This window comes from Notamacropus eugenii, chromosome 2 (genome assembly GCF_028372415.1).
Source record: "Notamacropus eugenii isolate mMacEug1 chromosome 2, mMacEug1.pri_v2, whole genome shotgun sequence".
Taxonomy (NCBI): Eukaryota; Metazoa; Chordata; class Mammalia; order Diprotodontia; family Macropodidae; genus Notamacropus; species Notamacropus eugenii.
This window is the reverse complement of record NC_092873.1, coordinates 127,992,178-128,013,584: the sequence shown is the minus strand read 5'-3', so window position 1 is coordinate 128,013,584 and position 21,407 is coordinate 127,992,178.

The following is a 21,407-nucleotide window of genomic DNA, read 5'->3' as shown; positions in this document are numbered from 1 at the left end:
GACCTCAACCTCCCCCTCTCTGAACTCGATAAATCCAACCTTAAAATAAACAAGAAAGAGGTTAAGGAGGTAAATAAAACTCTGGATAAGGTAGATATGATAGATCTTTGGAGAAAATTAAATGGGAATAGAAAGGAATATACCTTTTTCTCAGCGGTACATGGAACATTTACAAAAATTGACCATGTACTAGGACATAAAAATCTCACAATCCAGTGCAGAAAGGTAGAGATAATCAATGCATCCTTTTCAGATCATAATGCATTAAAAATTACATGTAATAAAAGGCCATGGAAAGAGAAACTAAAAATCAATTGGAAACTAAATAATCTAATTCTAAAGAAGGATTGGGTTAAAGAAGAAATCATAGAAACAATCAACAACTTCATTCAAGAGAATGACAATAGTGAGACAACGTACCAAAACTTATGGGACACTGCAAAAGCAGTTATTAGGGGAAGTTTTATATCTCTGAATGCTTACATAAATAAAATAGAGAAAGAGGAGATCAATGACTTAGGCTTGCAGTTGAAAAAGCTAGAAAAAGAACAAATTGAAAATCCCCAAGTAAATACCAAATTAGAAATACTGAAAACCAAAGGAGAGATTAATAAAATTGAAATAAAGAAAACTATTGAATTAATAAATAAAACAAATAGTTGGTTTTATGAAAAAACTAATAAAATTGATAAACCTTTGGTTAATCTGATCAAAAAAAAGAAAGAAGAAAACCAAATTACTAACATTAAAAATGAAAGGGGTGAACTCACCTCCAATGAGGAGGAAATTAAAACAATAATTAGAAACTACTTTGCCCAACTTTATGCCCACAAATTCGACAATCCAAACGAGATGGATGAATATTTTAAAAAATACAAATTGCCCAGATTAACAGAAGAGGAAGTTGAATACTTAAACAACCCCATCTCAGAAAAAGAAATTGAACAAGCCATCAATGAACTCCCTAGGAAAAAATCTCCAGGGCCAGATGGATTCACAAGTGAATTCTATCAAACATTTAAAGAACAGTTAATTCCAATACTACATACACTATTCTTGAAAATTGGGGAAGAAGGAGTCCTCCCAAATTCTTTCTATGATACAAATATGGTTTTGATACCCAAACCAGGAAGAGACAAAACAGAGAAAGAAAATTATAGACCAATTTCCCTAATGAATATAGATGCAAAAATTTTAAATAAGATCTTAGCAAAACGAATACAGCATCTTATCACGAGATTAATACATTATGATCAGGTAGGATTCATACCAGGACTACAGGGCTGGTTCAATATTAGGAAAACTATTAGCATTATCGACCACATCAACAACAAAGCTAACAAAAACCACATGATTATCTCAATAGATGCAGAAAAAGCTTTTGACAAAATACAACATCCATTCCTACTAAAAACATTGGAGAACGTAGGAATAAAGGGAACTTTCCATAAAATAATAAGCAGTATCTATCTAAAACCTTCAGCAAGCATTATATGCAATGGGGATAAGCTAGATGCATTCCCAATAAGATCAGGGGTGAAACAAGGTTGTCCATTATCACCACTATTATTCAATATGGTACTAGAAATGTTAGCTGTAGCAATTAGACAAGATAAAGATATTCAAGGAATTAGAATAGCCAAAGAAGAAACTAAGTTATCACTCTTTGCAGATGATATGATGATGTACCTAGAGAATCCCAGAGATTCAAGTAAAAAATTACTTGAATTAATAAACAACTTTGGCAAAGTTGCAGGGTACAAAATAAACCTACACAAATCCTCTGCATTCCTATATATTAGCAACAAAGTTCAACAGCAAGAGATAGAAAGAGAAATCCCGTTTAAAGTTAGGGCAGACAGTATAAAATACTTAGGAGTCTACCTGCCAAAACAAACCCAGGGACTATATGAACACAATTACAAGACACTTTTTGCACAAATAAAGTCAGATTTAAGTAAGTGGAAAAACATTAGTTGCTCATGGGTAGGCCATGCTAATATAATAAAAATGACAATTCTACCCAAATTAATATACTTATTTAGTGCCATACCAATTAAACTATCAGACAATTACTTTCTAGAGCTGGATAAAATAATATCAAAATTCATTTGGAAAAACAAAAGGTCCAGAATATCAAAGGGACTAATGAAAAGAAATGCTTGGGAAGGTGGCCTAGCGCTACCAGACCTTAAACTGTACTATAAAGCAGCAATTATCAAAACCACTTGGTATTGGCTAAGAAACAGAGAGGTAGACAAATGGAATAGACTTGGCACTCAAGACGCAGTAGGCAAGGAATATAGCAACCTTCTGTTTGATAAACCCAAGGACCCCAGCTTCTGGGATAAGAACCCATTGTTTGACAAAAATTGCTGGGAAAACTGGATAACAGTGTGGCGGAAATTAGGCATAGACCCATACCTGACACCGTACACAAGAATAAAGTCCAAATGGGTACATGATTTAGGTATAAAGATTGATACCATGAACAAACTGGAGAAGCAAGGAATAGTGTATTTATCAGATCTATGGAGAAGGGAAGAATTCTTTACTAAAGGAGAGATAGAATGCATTATGAAATGCAAAATGGATAACTTTGATTACATTAAACTGAGAAGTTTTTGCACAACCAAACCCAATGCAACCAAAATCCGGAGGGATGTAGTAAATTGGGAAAAAATTTTTACAGCTAAGCTCGGGGATAAAGGCCTCATTTCTAGAATATATAGAGAACTGACCCAAATGTATAATCATACAAGTCATTCCCCAATTGATAAATGGTCAAAGGATATGAACAGGCAATTTTCAGAGGAAGAAATTAAAGCTATCTATAATCATATGAAAAAATGCTCTAAATCACTATTGGTTAGAGAGATGCAAATCAAAACAACTCTGAGGTACCACATCACACCTATAAGATTGGCAAACATGACAGAACAAGAAAATGATAAATGCTGGAGAGGATGTGGGAGAGTTGGAACACTAATTCATTGTTGGTGGAGCTGTGAGCGCATCCAACCATTCTGGAGAGCAATTTGGAACTATGCCCAAAGGGCTACAAAAATGTGCATACCCTTTGACCCAGCAATATCACTACTAGGACTATATCCCCAAGAGATCATAAAAATGGGAAAGGGTCCCACATGTACAAAAATATTTATAGCAGCACTCTATGTAGTTGCCAAAAACTGGAAGTCAAGGGGATGTCCATCAATTGGGGAATGGCTGAATAAATTATGGTATATGAATGTAATGGAGTACTATTGTGCCATAAGAAATGATGAACAAGAAGACTTCAGAGAGGCCTGGAAGGACTTATATGACCTGATGCTGAGTGAAAGGAGCAGAACCAGGAGAACTTTATGCACAGCAACAACCACAGTGTGTGAGAGTTTTTTCTGGTAGACTTAGATTTTTGTAATAACACAAGAACTTCTGAAAAAAAAAAAAAATCCCAAAGGTGGACCTCAAGGCAAAATGCCTTCCACACTCAGAGAGAGAAATATGGAAGTCACTCACATAATGTAGCAGATCATGTTTGTGTATGTGTATCTGTTTGTGTATCATGTTCTGATTTGTTATACGGATTCTTTCATTTATCTTAGTCTGACTACACAGCATGACTATAGTGAAAATATACTCAATAGGAAAGTATATGTAGAATCTATACAGAATTGTATGCAGTCGTGGGGAGGGAGGGAGGTAGTGGGGGGTGGGTGGGGAGGGATAAAATCGCAATTGTATGGCAGTGATTGTTAAACATTAAAAAAATAAAAAAATTAATTAAAAAAAAAAAAAAAAAACCTAATAACAAGACAGCTCAATTCAATAAAACTTTTTCCAGTATTAACTCATTGATTTGTTTTTCCATTGCATCTTCAAATGGAGGTTTGTTTATTTTAACTTTAATAAAATCTCTTGTTGATTCACGTTTTATAAAGTTCCTAAGTCAAAAATTTATTCATATTCATATCCTATGAAAATTTTCAGAGCACTTTACATATATTATTTTATTTGAGCCATGAAACAACTCTGTTAGGGAGTTGCTATTATTAAACTCAATTTCCATATGGATATGCTGAGATTCAAGGATTAAGTGCTTTTTCTGGGATTACACAGCTAGTGAGAATATCTAACCCAGGTCTTCCTCTCTCCAAATACAGTACTAAAATGCAACATTGATTACATGAAGTTGTGAGTTTAGGTAAAATATGAATCAAATGGAGCTACATTGGTATCTCTATGAATGAAAAAGGTATGATCCAATGATATATTTTTTTAATCAGAAACCTCCTTCATTCAGGAAGAGGTAGTGTAGGTGGTAAAGGGCTGAATTCTTGATTATCAGATATCATCAGATTATGATCTGAATCTGTATTTAAATACTGATGGAAATGTCGTTGGGCAAAACAATACAAAATCTGTACGTGGGAATGATGGTACAAAGATTCAGATAGTTCAAAAGAAACTTTTACTATAAAAGTAAAGAAAGAGAAAGAAATAGCAAAACATATAGGAAGACGAATATCTGTGGTATAGATTTTATGTATTCACTTGAGTAAAGCTTATATACGTATTGGCTTGCCTAGCATAGCTTAAATACCATCCTATGGATCCTTCTCTTCACATTAACTCATTCTGTATTTAGACACTGGAGAACAGTAGGCCAAAATCAGTGGTGTGCTTTTAAATACTTAATAATTGTTTTTCTGATTTAAAAAAAAATACATATAAACTTGACATATTTTTAAACTTAATCTAAATTATTAACATTTCTCTGTTCCTTCCTTAAGTCTAGAAGTCAACAATATATTATTTCAAATCCTGATCTGTAGCATTTGCTCATTCCCAAAGTGTAAATTAAACACTTGGCTCTCCTGAGTCAGTATGAGCTCATACCACCATGCTCTTGGCAAGATTCTTGGATTTTTTTTTCTTTGAGGCATTGTGAGTGAAAGTCATTAACAACACAGATGAAATTCTCTTGTAGAATATTCTTCTAAGATTTCTCTTTTTTCCTTTGAGAATAGCTTTCCTACCTAATCCTAGACTCCATTGTACTTGCCTAACCCCTCCTCCTTCCAGTGCTTTCCCTATTTTAATTTTTTCTTATTTATCCTGTAGATAGCTTGCTTTATATATATATATATATATATATATATATATATATATATATATATATATATATATATATACACACATATACATGCTTGCATTCCCCCTCCCCCCCCATTAAATTGTAAACTCCTAAAGGGCAGGAATTTTATTTCACCTTTTTTTTTTGTATCCCTAAGAATTTAGCACAGTGCCTTGCATACAGTAGGTGCTTAATAAATGTTATGGATTGGTTATGTTCTGCAACTGCTCTGGTCCATTTCCCCTCAGGGGGAGAAATACTTTCTCTGTCTCACCTACAAAATCTGAACTCTCACCTCTAGTCTTTATGTTGACCTATGATCATCTTGCAGCAGGTTTATTTGCGTCTCCTGAATTTTTTTTTTTTTTGATCTTCCCTTGGAGTCATGTCATCTTATTTGAATGAGCAGTACAAAGTTATCTCTCTCTCTGGAGCACTTCACCTAGTAAAATTGGAGTCATTTTGGTATTTGTCAGTTTGCTTCCTAATCAGCTTTCTAAATATCCATGAGATTTAGGGATAGTTATTGGAGTACTTAAAATTCATGCTGTATGGGTTGAAACACATGTATGTGATTATTTAGCAAGAATAAGAGTAGATAGAGGTGGAGGGATGCAAACTATCTTCAAGCATAGGCTAATAGATTCATTGATTTCCCTTTATTCTTTTTAAAAATTCAACCCTTAGGTGTTCCTTGGTGCATGACCCTTTAGAATACTAGAAAATCACCCAGTGATAGAAAGAAATGTTTATCAAATGACTGTTCTATGCAAGGCAACTATGCAAAACTTTTAGGAGATGTAGAGTTAGTTAAAACTATGGTAAATGTATAAAAGTATAAAGCAGATGTCTAGCTCCCTAACCCTTGGTCTTCGTAGTTTTAAAGGGATTGATAATCATATCAAATCACCTTTGCTACTGTGAAGGAAACATCAACCTACAGTTCTCAGTGGATCCACTTCTTTGCCCAAACTCTCTTTTCTGAACATCATTCTCTGTATCCTCATAGCCATGCAGGTCACCTCCATGCCTTGCTGCTCTTAAATCACTCTTCCTCACCCACCCACTGTGTCCTTTAGAACTCTCAATCTATTAGGTAAGCACTTTATGGTAGACTTGTGACTACCTGGAAATTGCTTTGTAAATAGCTTGATTTTGCTTTTATGAGTAACACCCAGCAGAACATGGGGAGAATTCCTGAGAAAAGAAGGCCAATTTTATTCAGCATGATTTCTGGTCTCCACAACATGACATCTGGGGTGATGATGGCCTTGGAATAGTGAGATGGCATTGAAGTATCTGTTCAATTCTTTCTTTAAATTTGTCTTCACATGTCAAAATTTAAAAGCCCATGCCTCTCATTAAGTACTATACAGTTTACATATAATTTGCAGTGAACTTATGATGGGGGAACCTAGAGACAAATGGATAAGTGATGAATTTTGGATTCAGGAGATCATGATGATATTTCCATATTACTTACTATCCTTTGGTGAAACTAGCTTATTTGTTTCACATTTCTCTTCCTGAATTTCTCCATCTGAAAAGAAAAAGACAATAAAATTACCTGATCCCTTCTACTTCACAGAAATATTTTGCTTTTAGAATAAAGTGGGAGTAATACCTTGCCCTCAAGAGTATTGTCAGGACTGATTGAGTAATGCTTATTAAAAGCTCTGAAGTTGGAAACACTATATAAGTACTAATAATTAGATTTACCTCATGGGGATATTGGGTGGATTCACTAACTAATTATTCTAAAGTGCTTAGAAAGTACAAAACATTATGTAAGTAAGACACTAAACAAACTGGAAATATACCTGACATTAACTTCATTAGTGGGGAACGGATGTTAAGATTTAAATGGCGTTTATATTCAGATTGTATAGCAGATTCAGGACTTTTAGAAATATAAGTTACTACAAAAGTCAATTATAATTTTCACACCTGTGGAAAAAGTAAAATTCTAGAGGAGAAGAACACGGTCATCTACATGTTTGGGGTTCTTAGTAAGAGCAAAGTAACGGTAATATTAACAGCTTCTTCATCCAGTATTGACTATTCAAAAGAATATGCCATTTGAAACAATTACAATTAACCCCCTGACCAAATATCTGTCGATATTTGTCGAAATCTGGCATGAGACCAGAATTTCCTACTGAATTAATGAGACATAAGTAGCATCAAGGTGTGGTATAAAGACACTGAATTTGAAATCCTAAGTTTAAATCATGGCTCTGCATTTCTTCTTATTGCCTGTATGACCTTTGACGAGTTATTTAATCTCTCTGGGCCTCACTTATAAAGTGAGAGGCTTGTATAATATCGTTTCTCTGTCCTTCTAGCTATAGCTATTTGATCCTAGCATTTTATCACAGCTGTGTGTAACATCTTCAAAAAAGTAATACCTATAGTGCTAGAATACACCAATACCTATAGTGTTAGAATACACCAATTTGATTATTAAATTTTTTATAAGAGTAGACCTAAACACACTCTCACTACCCACACAGAATACTGAGTTCTCAAACCTTTCCAAATTCCTGGCAATTATCTCTAACAAAAGATCCACTCCTTCATGCAATTTGATTTGTGGATCAAATAGATCACCATATCCCCGAAATAACACCCCTGTGCCCTATATTCAAAATTCCCAGATACATTTGGAGGAAACACAACCCACTTGTTAACCCAACTCAGTCATTTCTCATCCTCCTCATTCAGAAGTAGCAGCTACAGAACTTTCCCCAAAGGTAAAAGCCATCTGATCAAATATCCCACAGATCTTGGAGGAAGAGTTATTATCAAAAGCACTCCCACACATTAGATCTCACTTTTGCATTTTAACAAAAAGAGCCTAATTTCACATTCAATGATACCTGGTCTTACAGATATTGTGATGTATGTAAATTCCTACTTTCCGAAGAAAGTCAAATAATTCATAACCTAATTTAATGTCAGTTCTCATGTCAAAAGAGCTTAACTGAAGAGCTTGGCCCATCATTTCCATGAACTTCATCATGCGTGGTTTGTCATTCTTTACTGCTACAATATTCCCTTATCTGTTTGTCCAGGGTCTGGTTTCTACTGGATATCTAAGTTCATTTTTATTATGCATTCTAATCATTTCATCTCTAGTGGTATGTGTCTTCTCTTTCTTCAAATGTGCTGTGAATGAGACCTTTCCCCATCAACCACAGATCACCAGATAAGCTGAATTCACCAACTGTATCCAAGAAGAAAGAATTCTTTATGATACTCTCTATCAGAAAAACAATTTGACCATACTATTTTTTTTTTACCACTTGTTTATAATTGTTTACCATTTGTTTATAATTGTCCCGCACTTTTTTTCAATATCTAGGAGGGATACGGATATGGAACATTGCTTTTTATTTTAGGCAAAAGTTTTTTTCCTTGTGTTTATTATTTGATATAAAATATAATTCCTTTGAAAAGAAAAGAGTATGTAAGTTCACATAAGGAGCATATAAGTATACACAAATATTATATTAGAAAATATAGGTGATATAAAAAGTTACTAATAACAATAGCAGAAATGTGCCATTAAAATATTTATTCTTTGTGTTTTACCTAAGAAGATTTGAAATTAGTTATTTGTTTTAAAAAAAGAGGCTTGGAAGCTAATAATACTACGTCCTCCTTATTGTAATTATGATAAAGCCAAAAAGAGCTGTGATTTTTGTCAGGATGAGAAATTTATTTCACAGAGATGTAAATTTCAATTTGTATGACTTAGTTTCTAATATCTAGGGATTTTCCCTGAGACGGATAGAGGTTAAAAGACTTACCTATTAGGTCCCTTAGTCAACAAGTATTTGTTAAAGCTTACCATGGGTCAGGAACTGTGTTAAGTGCTGAGGATACAAAAAAAGGCCAAGACATGGTCCCTGCCCTCAAGGAGAGCACATTCTAATGGAGGAGACAACATGTAAATAATTTTGTAAATATAAATATATACACTCACATCTTCTACTTACACTGAATAGAATATGCATATATTATAAATCAGGAAAATGCCTCCCAGCTACACCATAAATGCTACATTCATATATGTGTACAACACATTTACATATACATGGATATATCATAAACAGTGTAAATTAGAGGTAATTAAATTCAATCAAATTCAACTTGAATTCATTTTTATGAATTCAAATTCATCTCAAATTCCACCTTCTTGAAGTTAACTCCCATTTGTACAGTATAATCTCAGAAGGAAGGCACTACTAGTAGGGGAAGGAAAGACTTCTTGCAGAAGGTGGGATTTGAACTGAATTGAGAAAGAATCCAAAAGGAGGAAAGTATGCCAAGTATGGTGAATAGCCACTGGAAAAGGACAGAACTGTGAGATGGAATGTTAGCACTTGAATTCAAGTTTTCCTGATTTGAAGCCTAGAAATTCATTCACTTTGAAGCACTGCCTCAAGCATGACACAAGATCAAAATTTAGAAACATTAACTAGTATTAGGAATAAAATTGAGACTGAAGCCATGTCATATGTTAAAATTAACATTGGATTTGGAGTAAAAAGACTATTGTTCAAATCCAAGATGCTCTCTTTATTACTAGTGTGAACTTGACTAATGTCTCAAGGACTCAGTTTTTCCATCTGTAAAACAAAAAGATTTGGAGCATATGAACTTGGAACTCACTTACAGTAACTCTGAATTCAATGAATCTGAAGAGTGATTACTCTCAGTTCTGTATCTAGGCTTCAGACTTTGTCCTTCAGAAAGGGGGGAAAGAACAAGCATTTGTTGTTGTTCAGTTTTTCATTTGTTTTGGACTCTGTGACCCCATTCTGGGTTTTCTTGGCAAAGATACTGGAGCATTTTTTCAGTAAACTCTTCTCCAACTCATTTGACAGATGAGGAAACTGAGGTAAACAGGGTTAAGTGATTTGCCCAGGATAACACAGTTAGTAAGAGTTCGAGGCTGGATTTGAACTCAGGAGGATGAGTTTTCCTGCCTCCAGGCCCTCTACTCTATCCACTGAGCCATATAGCTGCCTGTTAAGTACCCACTACAGGCCATTTGACTCTCACAACAACTCTGTAAAGTAGGTGCTATTAGGATCCCTATGTTATAGTTGAGGAAATTGAGGCAGACTGAGGCTAAGTGAGTTGCCTAGGGTCACACAGCTAGTAAGTCTCTGAGACCACATTTGGACTCAGTTAGTTCTTCCTGACTCCAGGTCCGGTACTCTACTGTTGTTCCTAATTCAATTCTGCCTCAGAACTGTAACTCTTTAAATTCTTCTGCAGTTTTTAAGCAAGTTGCACTTCTATCTCCATTTCCATAACCCTTGACCAGCCTTTAGCCATTAAGTCCATGGACTACTCTTTCTATCTCTTTTGCATTGTTCCTCTTATCACCTCTTCTTTCACACCCCACCTATTGTAGACCTCCACCAATTCAACCTAGAAGGAAGAAGTATATTTATTGCATTTGTCATTGCATTTTTCAGTACCCCAAAGTGGCTCGTATCTCATGTCAAATTAAAACTCCTGATCCTGCACTTTAAGGTGTTCCCTAAGCTCCCTTCTCTTCCTGAAAATGATCTCTTCCCTCTCTGTTGTACTCAGTCTTGTGCTTTGACTTCAGCCAGATAAGACTATTTGTCAAGAATGCAAATTTGTACTTTTTTTTTACTTCTTTATCCACATCTATTATGATTTTTAAAAAAAGGGAACATATGTTTTCATCCTCCCTCAAAATTATACTCAAAAATCCCCTCCATGAAATCTTTTGTGATGAAAACCTCCTTATGCATTTTGTTATTCTAACACCCCTCACCTTCATGTTCTCGTATTTCAGATTTCTTAGCACTTGCAGGGTTATGTATGTCACTCTAAAGGAAAGGAGTTATTCTGAAATGAGACAGGAAATAAGCTATCAGGTCTATATTTACTTGAAAGGATGGCAATAATAGAATAAGGATAAACCATTCAACCTGATCATATTCCTTATTGACCATATTCAGAGTTATTCACCATTGTCAAAAAGGTCTGTTCTCTTTCATTTAGCAGGAATCATTTGCACTTACGAGGAACAACCACTAGAGTGCTGCATGTACCTGTTCAAGCTGAATTCTTCCTCTTAAAGTCATGCTAGTAGATGTGGCAAAAATGTGAATGCAAATATTTGGAATTTTAAGGTATATGCAAACTAGGGGAAAGAAGTATAATTCAAAACACCATTACAATTTATCTGCTCGTGCATTTATGCTCATAAATCAATTGAATATTGAGTTTTTAAGATGTGATTTGAAAAAGGAAATTTTTTAACTACAGAAAATTTAAAGTTCAGAATGTTTTCCCCCTTCTGTTGTAGAGTTTGAATAACTCCATTCAAAATATAGTGTCTTTTAACTTCAGAACTTTAATGAACTTGTCCAAGATAACCAATTTAGATCTGCAACTATTTGGCATCTTATGAAAGAGTTGCTTAGGGATCCTAAAAAATAAAATGATTTGCCAAAGGGTGACAAAGATATTATGTGTAGAAGGGGAGATTTCATCTGAGCTCTTCCTGACTGGTAAGTCAGTTATTTAACTCATTATTTCATTTCCTTTTCTTTTTTGTTTTGTTTATCATTTCCATATAACATGCCTTACTTTGTGCATGCTAGGAATATAGAAAACCCTTAACCTCAGCAAGATGTCTATTAACGTTAACCATTCTAAACTATATGAGTAAATATTAAAAAATATTCATGTGCACACATAAATACTACCTACAAATATATCTGAGAAAACCTACTTGCAGCCTTGGTTTCACAACAGTCTTAGGGACTCAGATATTTTCTCTCTTATAAACCTCATTCTTGTATTCAATAGAGCAATTCATTTTTGTATCCAGTATATGCAGAGCACTCATGTAGAGCCTGTGGAATAGGGGTTCAAATGCAAGCCTTGGCACATATAATGATGAACAAATAGCAATTTGACTTTTTGGTTTCCTTTTCGTGCTTTCATTAAAAACTTCATAGTATCATCATGAGAAAGAATACCTTGTCACCCTTAAAATATTATGTAAATGTCAGGGGTTGCTGTCATGCTCTTCATTGTTATCACCACTACCATCGTCATCCACACCATTTTATAGGTGCCAGGAAAACAGCAAAACTCAAAAGAATAAGCTTCCAGTCTTCGTTGATGCTGACAATGCCTTTACTACGAGAATGGATCCATTATTTTTGTGTGAGGACTGTTGAAAAGATGAGAGAATTTTGAATAACAACAGGAACACTTTGAAGACTAGAGGGTGCCCACTGACCCCAATATGTAGCCAGTAGAATCAGAGAAGTACATGTGACCTTTCCTTCCACATTAGAAATTCTAAAGCAGATATGGTTTAAGATTTCATACTAGAATAAATAGGTTACACATTTTTAGAATTCACCACACGGCTTAGACCCCTTCCTAAAGACTACTATCTTCAGATGTGAAAACCTGAGAGCTTTGAATATCTATCTTGGGACCAACAACACACATCTGAAAGTTTTTCATATCAAGGAAGGTATTGAAATTCAGGACAGAACAAAAAACAGCCACATCCTGTTCTAGGATCATTGGTCATTCCCTAGCTATGCTCTTGTGTGGCTCTACCTATCAAATGAATTCTAGGACACCATTCTAAGGTTTACTGTCAATATTCCTCACTAGGCTTCTTCATCATGTTCAGTTTGAGTCCCTAGATGCTGATCCTATCCCTTCTAGTAAGACTGTTCCTTTACATTTTTCTCCATGTTTCTCCATGAGCACACAACCACTGATCCTGGCTCATCCAACAAGAATTGATATCTTTGCTGAGTTTATCGGGAGCTCCAGACTTTAGTCCAATATCTGTGCTAAGAATTTACATTGCTTACACTACCCTTCTCAAATAGTATCATATTTATTATAAAGCTATTATTTTTTATTATTTTCTTTTCATTTAGGGAAAGAAGGATGTGAGAAAGAAAAACAAATGCTTGATGTTTTAAAAATAAATAAAAAATACGGAATAACTTTCCATTTATTACTTCTTCCTTCTACCTTGTGTTTATCAGTATGACCCAACTTTCAGATTTGGCCTCCACTCACTGATGTTGACAAGAATGGATAAAGCATAAAGAAAAGTAATTAATAGCAGAAGTAATGAAAAATTTAATAATTAAGATAAAATCCATTATATCACCGGGTCCCAATTAGTATGAATGTGGAATCATTTGAAGTTGTAATAGTTATTCAATTAACACTGTTCAAAGTTATAATTATGTAAAATATAGTAACTGATTCTAGTCTAATTTGAATAATGTAAATGGTTTATTTATACATGATTTAGCCTAGCTAGGCAAAAGTTATTGTATAATTGGAAAACACACTAACAGTTCATGTGTTCAGTTCGTGTCCTAGCTACAAATAAGTTGTTTGTTTTATAAAATTCTTTCTGAAGTTATGCTTAATTTATTTATGGTTAAACACCTTCCACCTTTTTTAAAAATAAATTTTTATGTGATAACAAATAACTGCAAGTGCTTTAAGACTTTTTTCACTTTGTAGACTTTTGTGTAAAAATGTGCAGTTATATATGTGTATATGAGCACATATAAATATAAATAAATGTGGGAAGCAGAATCCCAAACCCCAAAAATTTTTAAGGTAACTGTCATTGGGATTCTGCTTCCCACATTTATTCATATGTATACATGTTCATATACACACATATAACTGTATATTTGAGGGTGTGAGTTAGACCATTAATGAGATATCCTAATCATCCAGGAAGGTGGAATATATAAAAATATGCCTGAAACTTAAGGAAAACATAATTTCAGAGGGATTATGATTGTATGGACAGAGAAATTAAACAGAAAGGTAGTATAATAAAGATAGGTAATTATGAAAAATATTTGTGACAATATATGCCCAAGATACATCCTAGAAGAATAAAAAGGAGAGACTGGTGTGGTTAAATAGTAAGTTTTCTATTGAAGTCATATTTAGAGGGGTCATATACAAAACAGAAAAGGAGAGGCAGATACCAACGATGGATACAATATCAGAAAATCAATATGGAAGAAGATTATCAGTACTCAATGACCCAGAATAACCAAAGGTTATAAAAAATGATAAGGCCCGATGAAACAATAACTTTAGCTGTGGTTGGACAAAATAAAAAAAGGATGACTAGATTTTTGGAGCAGATGCATAGTAGAAAAGAAAAAGTAGAACTACTGAAGTGCTATCTATTATTTTCAGCTTCTCCAAGAAATACAACAATATATAAAGTAGAAAATGTAGAAAAATATGTTAAGAAATTGAAGCCTAAGAAAGATGAAGAGAACCTACTCAACCTAAGATTTTGGAATTCAAGACTCTAAAGCAAGGATTTATAAAATTTTGGGGGGTAGCATGTATCATCTAGTTGCCTGGTGAAGCCTATGTCCTCCTTTTTAGAATAATATTATAAATACATAAAATAAAATACATAGAGTTACAAACAATACCAATGTTATTTGAAGTACCATTATCAAAGTCTTTAAAAAACATTTTAATGAACCCCAAAATTTAAAAATTCCTGCTCTCAATCAAGGTAAATTTTATCTGAAATTAAAAAAAGAATGTATAGGTTGCAATGGCAAGCAAAGTGGGATCCTTTGCTGTTTGAGATTTAGCCAATCACATGCCTTTGATGGAGTCTTGCCTTTGAATCAATCAAGAGTCTTTCGTTAGAAACAGTGTGTGTGTGTATATATATATATATAGTAGAGGTAACAGTCATAAGCAGAGCTGAGACAGAAGAGACAGAAGCAGAGCTGAGAGAGAAGTGACTGTGAGAGGACTGGGGGAAGTTGTTTATGAGGAGGCCTAACAGAAAGAATATTTGTGATTTTGAAGCCCTGTCTTTATCTGTATTGATTTCTCAGACAGAAGCCTAGTCTGCTTTTCTGTGTTGATTTCTCAGACAGAAGCCCTGTCTGTTGGTCTGTGTTGATTTCTTAGACAGAAGCTTTGTCTACTGCTCTTTATGAGTGAATTGAGATGATGGTGCCAGTAATGTGTATAAATATTGTTATAGCCCTGATAAGCTTTGTTTTCCTAGAAACAGGGAAGAGTTTGGAGCAGAACAGTTCCTGTGAGCTGAGATAAGGAGCAGGAGCAGAGAGCTGCCTGTGTGTGAAACCAGAAAAGAGCTGGGAGTAGTCAGCCCACAGAGGAGGAGATCACAGAGAAGCAGTTAGGTGTTTGGAAATCAATCTCAAGTAAAGATGATAGCGGACTTTACTTGGACACGATATTGATTAAGAAGATTGTTCTTGCTGCAACTAGGGTTGAATAGTGTGGTATTTTGAAAAAGGACTTAACTTAGATACTTTGTATCAACTAAGGATATTGTTTTTACTATGAGATATGTATTAGATGATATGTTTTGCTTAAGAATTTTGGATAAATGTTATACTTTATTGAACAATGTTTAGTTTCTTGCTGAATGGAGAGTTCATTATATCATGTGATTAGACCCCTGAAATCATTCACAGCAAGAGTTGTCAGAACATTTACATAGGTTCACTCACCAAATCAGAATAAGTAATTTACAAAGGTTTGTGAAGGATGAGGGAGATGCTAGACGAATAGGGATGGTCAATACTTAAGGAAGTTGATGAATAGGGGTCCTATTCAGGAACAAAAGGGGAGGCAGGTACATTCCAATATTTGTATACAGATAAACTTGACAACAATCTAAATAATCCTGTGTGGTAGCAAAGTTTGGGACACCACAATCTTTAGTTAATTAAAGCCATAAGTGACCCAAAAGACAGTCACATGATGTGACTTAATTCCAGTGATTTACATAAAATAAAGTGGGTTGAGTATAATGTTTGAAAAATATAAAATCATAAAATGACCACATAGATAAAAAGAGATAACTGATGGAATACCCAAAGATTGCATTTGTAGTCATAAAATGTAATTAAATAAAGAACTGAATATATGAGTAAACAACTAAGTAACATAACAAAAAATTTTACAGAAAGGCATCTAGTAATGAGCAGAGACTATATCAATTTGATATTTATATTCCCATCTCCCAGAATAGAATAAGATATATAATATGAAAAATTACACAATATAAGAATTTGAGTTTAAAATACAAACTACATTAATGAAAGAATGACCTATCTCAGCAAGATCAGATATCATGGAAGTATTGAAGTTTAATACTAGAAATATTATTTTAACTACTCAGGACCACAAAATTACTACACTGTATTTATGGGGAAAATATATTCTGAATTTCACCTTAAAGAGGTTGGGAAATACTTCCAAATTTCAGCTATATATATATATATATATATATATATATATATATATAAAAGTGTCATGGAGAATGTAAAGTCAAAAAAGGGTTGCAATCTGCACCTGTGCAGGGAGTACATACACTGATGAGATCACAGTTTGGTGTGAGTATAGCTGAATTTATCACTACACAGAATCACAGAATTCTCTAGGCCAACTTTGTAAGTACTTTTACAAATATCTTATTTGATAACTAATCAAGTATATATGTATATATCTATATCTTAGTGGAGTGTGTGTAGATAGATAGATAGATAGATAGATAGATAGATAGATAGATAGATAGATAGATTGAAATTAAAGAATTTGATATACCTTGGTGCCTATGAATTTCAATGAAGATATCCCAGTAGTTCACAGCTTCTAGATCATCTTGAAAAGGCAGACTTGTATGCTGAGAAAATACAGTGGGTGGCATATGTGAAGGTAAGAATTTGTTCAAATATATGAGTATAATATATTACGGCTATTATATACGATACATATTATATATATATATATATGTTATGTTTCTTATATCATTATTATATCTTACTATAATTATTACCTTCCCCACCCCCCATCCTCCGAAAAGACCAGATTACACACTTTTGAACTTTAAAAGAACAAAATGAACACATAAGGGGCAGCTTCAGAATTCTACAAAGGCACCAATCTTCATGGTGTAGCAGTGAACTCTCCCATATATTCCTTCCTTAGTTTATTTTATGAGGACTCAACATAAGGGGAGAAGACTTCCGTCAACAGGAGATATGGGTTAAGGCCAATAACGTTGGCCTTATATACTTTCTATGCCTGAGCTATTTTTTTCTCTGGACTCTAATTCTTGTGGGAAAGTGTGTCCCAGACTTTTGGAGACAGTCTTATTAACTGTTCTTACTATAACATCATAATAAATACTGATTCCTAAATTCTAATTAATTTTGACTAGTGATTAAATAATCAATAGAGAACAAACTTTTAGAAGCTCATGTGTGACAGAATTAGAAGCAAGGAATGAGAGAGACATAGTAACTGACCTCTGAGGTTCTTCTAAAGCTTGTGGAGGTTGAAAATATAGGGCCAAAGAAAGGTTTACACTAATGTTCTTAATCATTTTCTCTGAATGATTATTTTATATCCTGTTCATCAATCAGCTCTTTGTTGTTTAAAACTGAGTAAAGTTGTAGAACTTGTTACTTTTTCTATCTTCTGAGACACTATATTTTCTGCATGACAATTGATAACATATTTTGCTTTTAGCATAATATCACTTTGTGAAAAATTGCTCTATATTATTTTCCGTAACTCCTCACCATTCACTTTCTGCTCAGCCCTTTCCAAAATTCCACCGAAATTATTGCCTCTTATGGTCAAATTAAATGGCTCCCCACCCCCAAATCCATCATATTCTTTCTGTTTTAGATATATTTTCCCTTCAGGATATGGATATGATTTTTTCCCAGTGATTAAAGACATGAAACTTTCTTTTTTCCCCTTTTCTCCATGATTCCTTTCATCTTTCTGATCCTTTTATGAAGGCTTAGCAGTTTGAACACACTATAATTTTTGTAGTAAAGTTCCCATGTATGGAATGGAGTGTAGGAAACTAGGAGAGACTACTGCTACACCATCCTTTTTTCTCATTTCTCTTTCATACTTGAATTTTAGGCTGTAGAAATAACACATTGCACATCATATCACATTATATATTATATATATCATTATATATCATATTATATATCACATTATATGTCATATACGACTGATGAAAATTGCTTTCTTTGCTTTTATTTCTCTGTACAAGGTAAATACAAGACTAAGCTATTCTAACAACAAAACATGGTCATATAGGAATAGGAGGTGAGGGGTAGAGCTTTCAGAAATCATTATTCAGCAGCATTTCCACCAAATGCTGACCGCTGCAGCAGACACTGAGTCTTACAGCTTTTGGTTCCAGACTCTCTCAGATGCCATCCCTTCCAAATAACCATCCAACAAACGTCAACAAACAAAGTCTTTTTATCTGGCATTGGAGCATACAATATTAATAACACTTCATACTAAAAGTTCAAGAGGAAAGAAACAGGAGGCTTTGCCAGATCAGTTCATTTGAAATGGCTAGCATTAATTATTTTTGACTGCAAGAGCAAGGTATTCTGCTTGGACAATAGGATGGCACACACTGCACAGACTCCTCTGAAACTAAGAGGGTTCAGGGAAAAGAGAGAAGATCTCTGGGCAGGATGCTTTCATTGAACTAAGTTTATTCAGTACCTCAGCAGCAACCCCTCCATCAGCATCTCTGGTTGCTTTCACAGGCTCTCTGATTTAAAGCACTGAAAAGGAAACACACTCCCACATATCCCTTTCAAAGATAGAGAACATAGCTGCCCATTGAAACTCTTCTTTCATATTTCTGTTTTTTGTCTTCTTTCTTCCATAAGACTTTACAAGATGTCCCCATAAGTCTCTGTTGCAAAAACAGTCACTATGCATTCTGAAATTGCTACTGTGTTACATTGTTATTCTCCAATGTATTATCCTCAAGTACATTTTCTTCTCTTTTTTGACTCACGCATTTTGTTTTCTCACCTAGACTCATGCTTTCCACCATAGTATCTAAACAATTATCTTGAAAATCTTTAACCCAAACTATCATATTTCTTCTTGACATCAACCCACATTTCAGACTATTTGATAAATCCACTACTTGGATTTACTGGTAATACTTCAAATTCACAAATCCAAAATTTAATTTATCTTAGATCTCACCTCTGCTTCTTCTTCTGAAATTTTTTTATTTCTACCAATACTACCATTGTTTTACTAAGTCACATGGTTGAAACTTCATTATTATCTTTAACAAAAGTTCAAGTGTCTCTCAAGAGCTCCAATCATATATCTCCAACTACCAATTGGCCATTGCTAAATAGATGCCCCATGGGCATCTCAAGTCTAACATGTCCAAATTTGAACTTACATTTCAATCAGTCAGTCAATTAACTTTTATTAAAAATTGGTTATGAGTCAGGCACAGTGTTAAGTACTGGGTATACAAAGAAACCAAAAGACTTCCCTGCACTCAAGGAACTTATTGTATAATGGGAGAAAACATAAAACACAAGCTGAAAGGTGGAGGAGGATAGCTGATATGGAGGGAAATTAAATGGGAAATTATGAGATGGTCACTTTGTATACACCTCTTAAAAGGAAGATCTGAGAAGAATTCTGCACTGCTCAAACTCCCATTGTCCTTCCTCCTCAATCAGAGGGAAGGAAGGGCCACCAGGAAAAGAAAGTACTAAGAAGCTATGAGTTCCAAAGTTGACATGATCTTACAGGCTACTGAGATTCCAGACAGCACATCCCTTAGGGGATATCTTTCAGGAGATGATCAGTGAATTCTTTCCATTTCTGTATTACCCTCTGGTTCTAGAATATCAGGGGAATTCTCCTTGATAATTTCTTGAAAGATGACATATGCCCTCTGTTTTAGATCATGGTTTTCAGGTAGACCAATAATTTTTAAATTGTCTCTCCTGAATCTGTTTTCCAGGTCAGTTGCTTTTCCAATGAGATATTTCCCATTGTCGTCTATTTTTCATTCTTTTGGTTTTGTTTTATAATTTCTTGATTTCTCATGAACTCATTAACTTCCATCTGCTCCATGTAATTTTAAGAAATTATTTTCTTCGTTGAGATTTTGGACCATTTTTTCCATTTGGCCAATTCTGGTTTTTAAAGCATTGGCTTGTTGGAATTCTTCTGCCATTTGGACAAATTTATTTTTAAATGCGTTGTTTTCTTCAGCATTCTTTTAATCCCCTTTAGCAAGCTGTTGACACTTTTTCTTCATGATTTTCTGGCATCACTCTCATTTCTCTTCCCAAATTTTCCTCCACTTCTCTTTCTAGATTTTCAAAATCCTTTCTGAGCTCTTCCATGACCTGAGACCATTTCATATGTTTCTTGGAGGCTTTGGATGTAGGAATCTTGACTTTGCTGTCTTCCCTCAGTTATATGCTTTCATCTTCCTCCAATTGTATGCTTTGATGTTCCTCTTCATAAGAAAATGCATTTTCATCAAAAAAGTAGCCTTCTATGGTCCTATGTTTCCCCTTTTTGGTCTTTTTTACAGCCAATTATTTGACTTTTGAGCTCTTTATTAGGTAGAGGGTGTACTGCCCCAAATTTCTGGGGTTTTGTGTGGCTGTTTTCAGAAATATCTCTAGGGACCTGTAAATTCTTGACTATTCCAAAGTGGTATGATCACAGGAGAGGTTTTTCTCCTTTCCTCACCTACCCTCTGGTCTGTGAACAACCACAAGCACCTTTTTTCCCTGGAACTGAAAATAGAATTCCTTCTCAACAGCCACCACTAGCTCTGCCATGCCAGTGCCCCTCCTCACCCCAGGACCTCCAATCAGGACTGTGACTCAGGTTAGCCACTCAATTCCCCCACAGTCCATAGGCAAAGAGTTCCAGAAGCAACAGCCAGGGGAGCAGTGGTTTCCACTGCCATAGGACTGGGGCAAGGTCCGGATCATGTTCCTCTATCACCTAGGGAAGAGAGATTTCCCACTGACCTTTGAAGCTATCTTTGGTATTTGTGGGTTGAGAAGTCAGAAAACCACAGTAGCTGCCAGTTATTCAGTGCCCTGAGGCCTGCTTCAGTCCCATTTATGCCTACATGGCCCATGGTAGGCTGTTCTTCACACTGAATCTGATGTTACAGACCTTTCCTGATGGCCTTCCAAATTGTCTCTGGCTGAAAATCTGTTTCACTCTGTCATTTTGTGGCTTCTGCTGCTCTAGAATTTGTTTAGAGTTATTTCTAAAAGTATTTTGAGAATTTTGGGGGAAGAGCTAAGGCAGGTCCCTGTTTCTACTCTGCCATCTTGGCTCTGCACCCTTT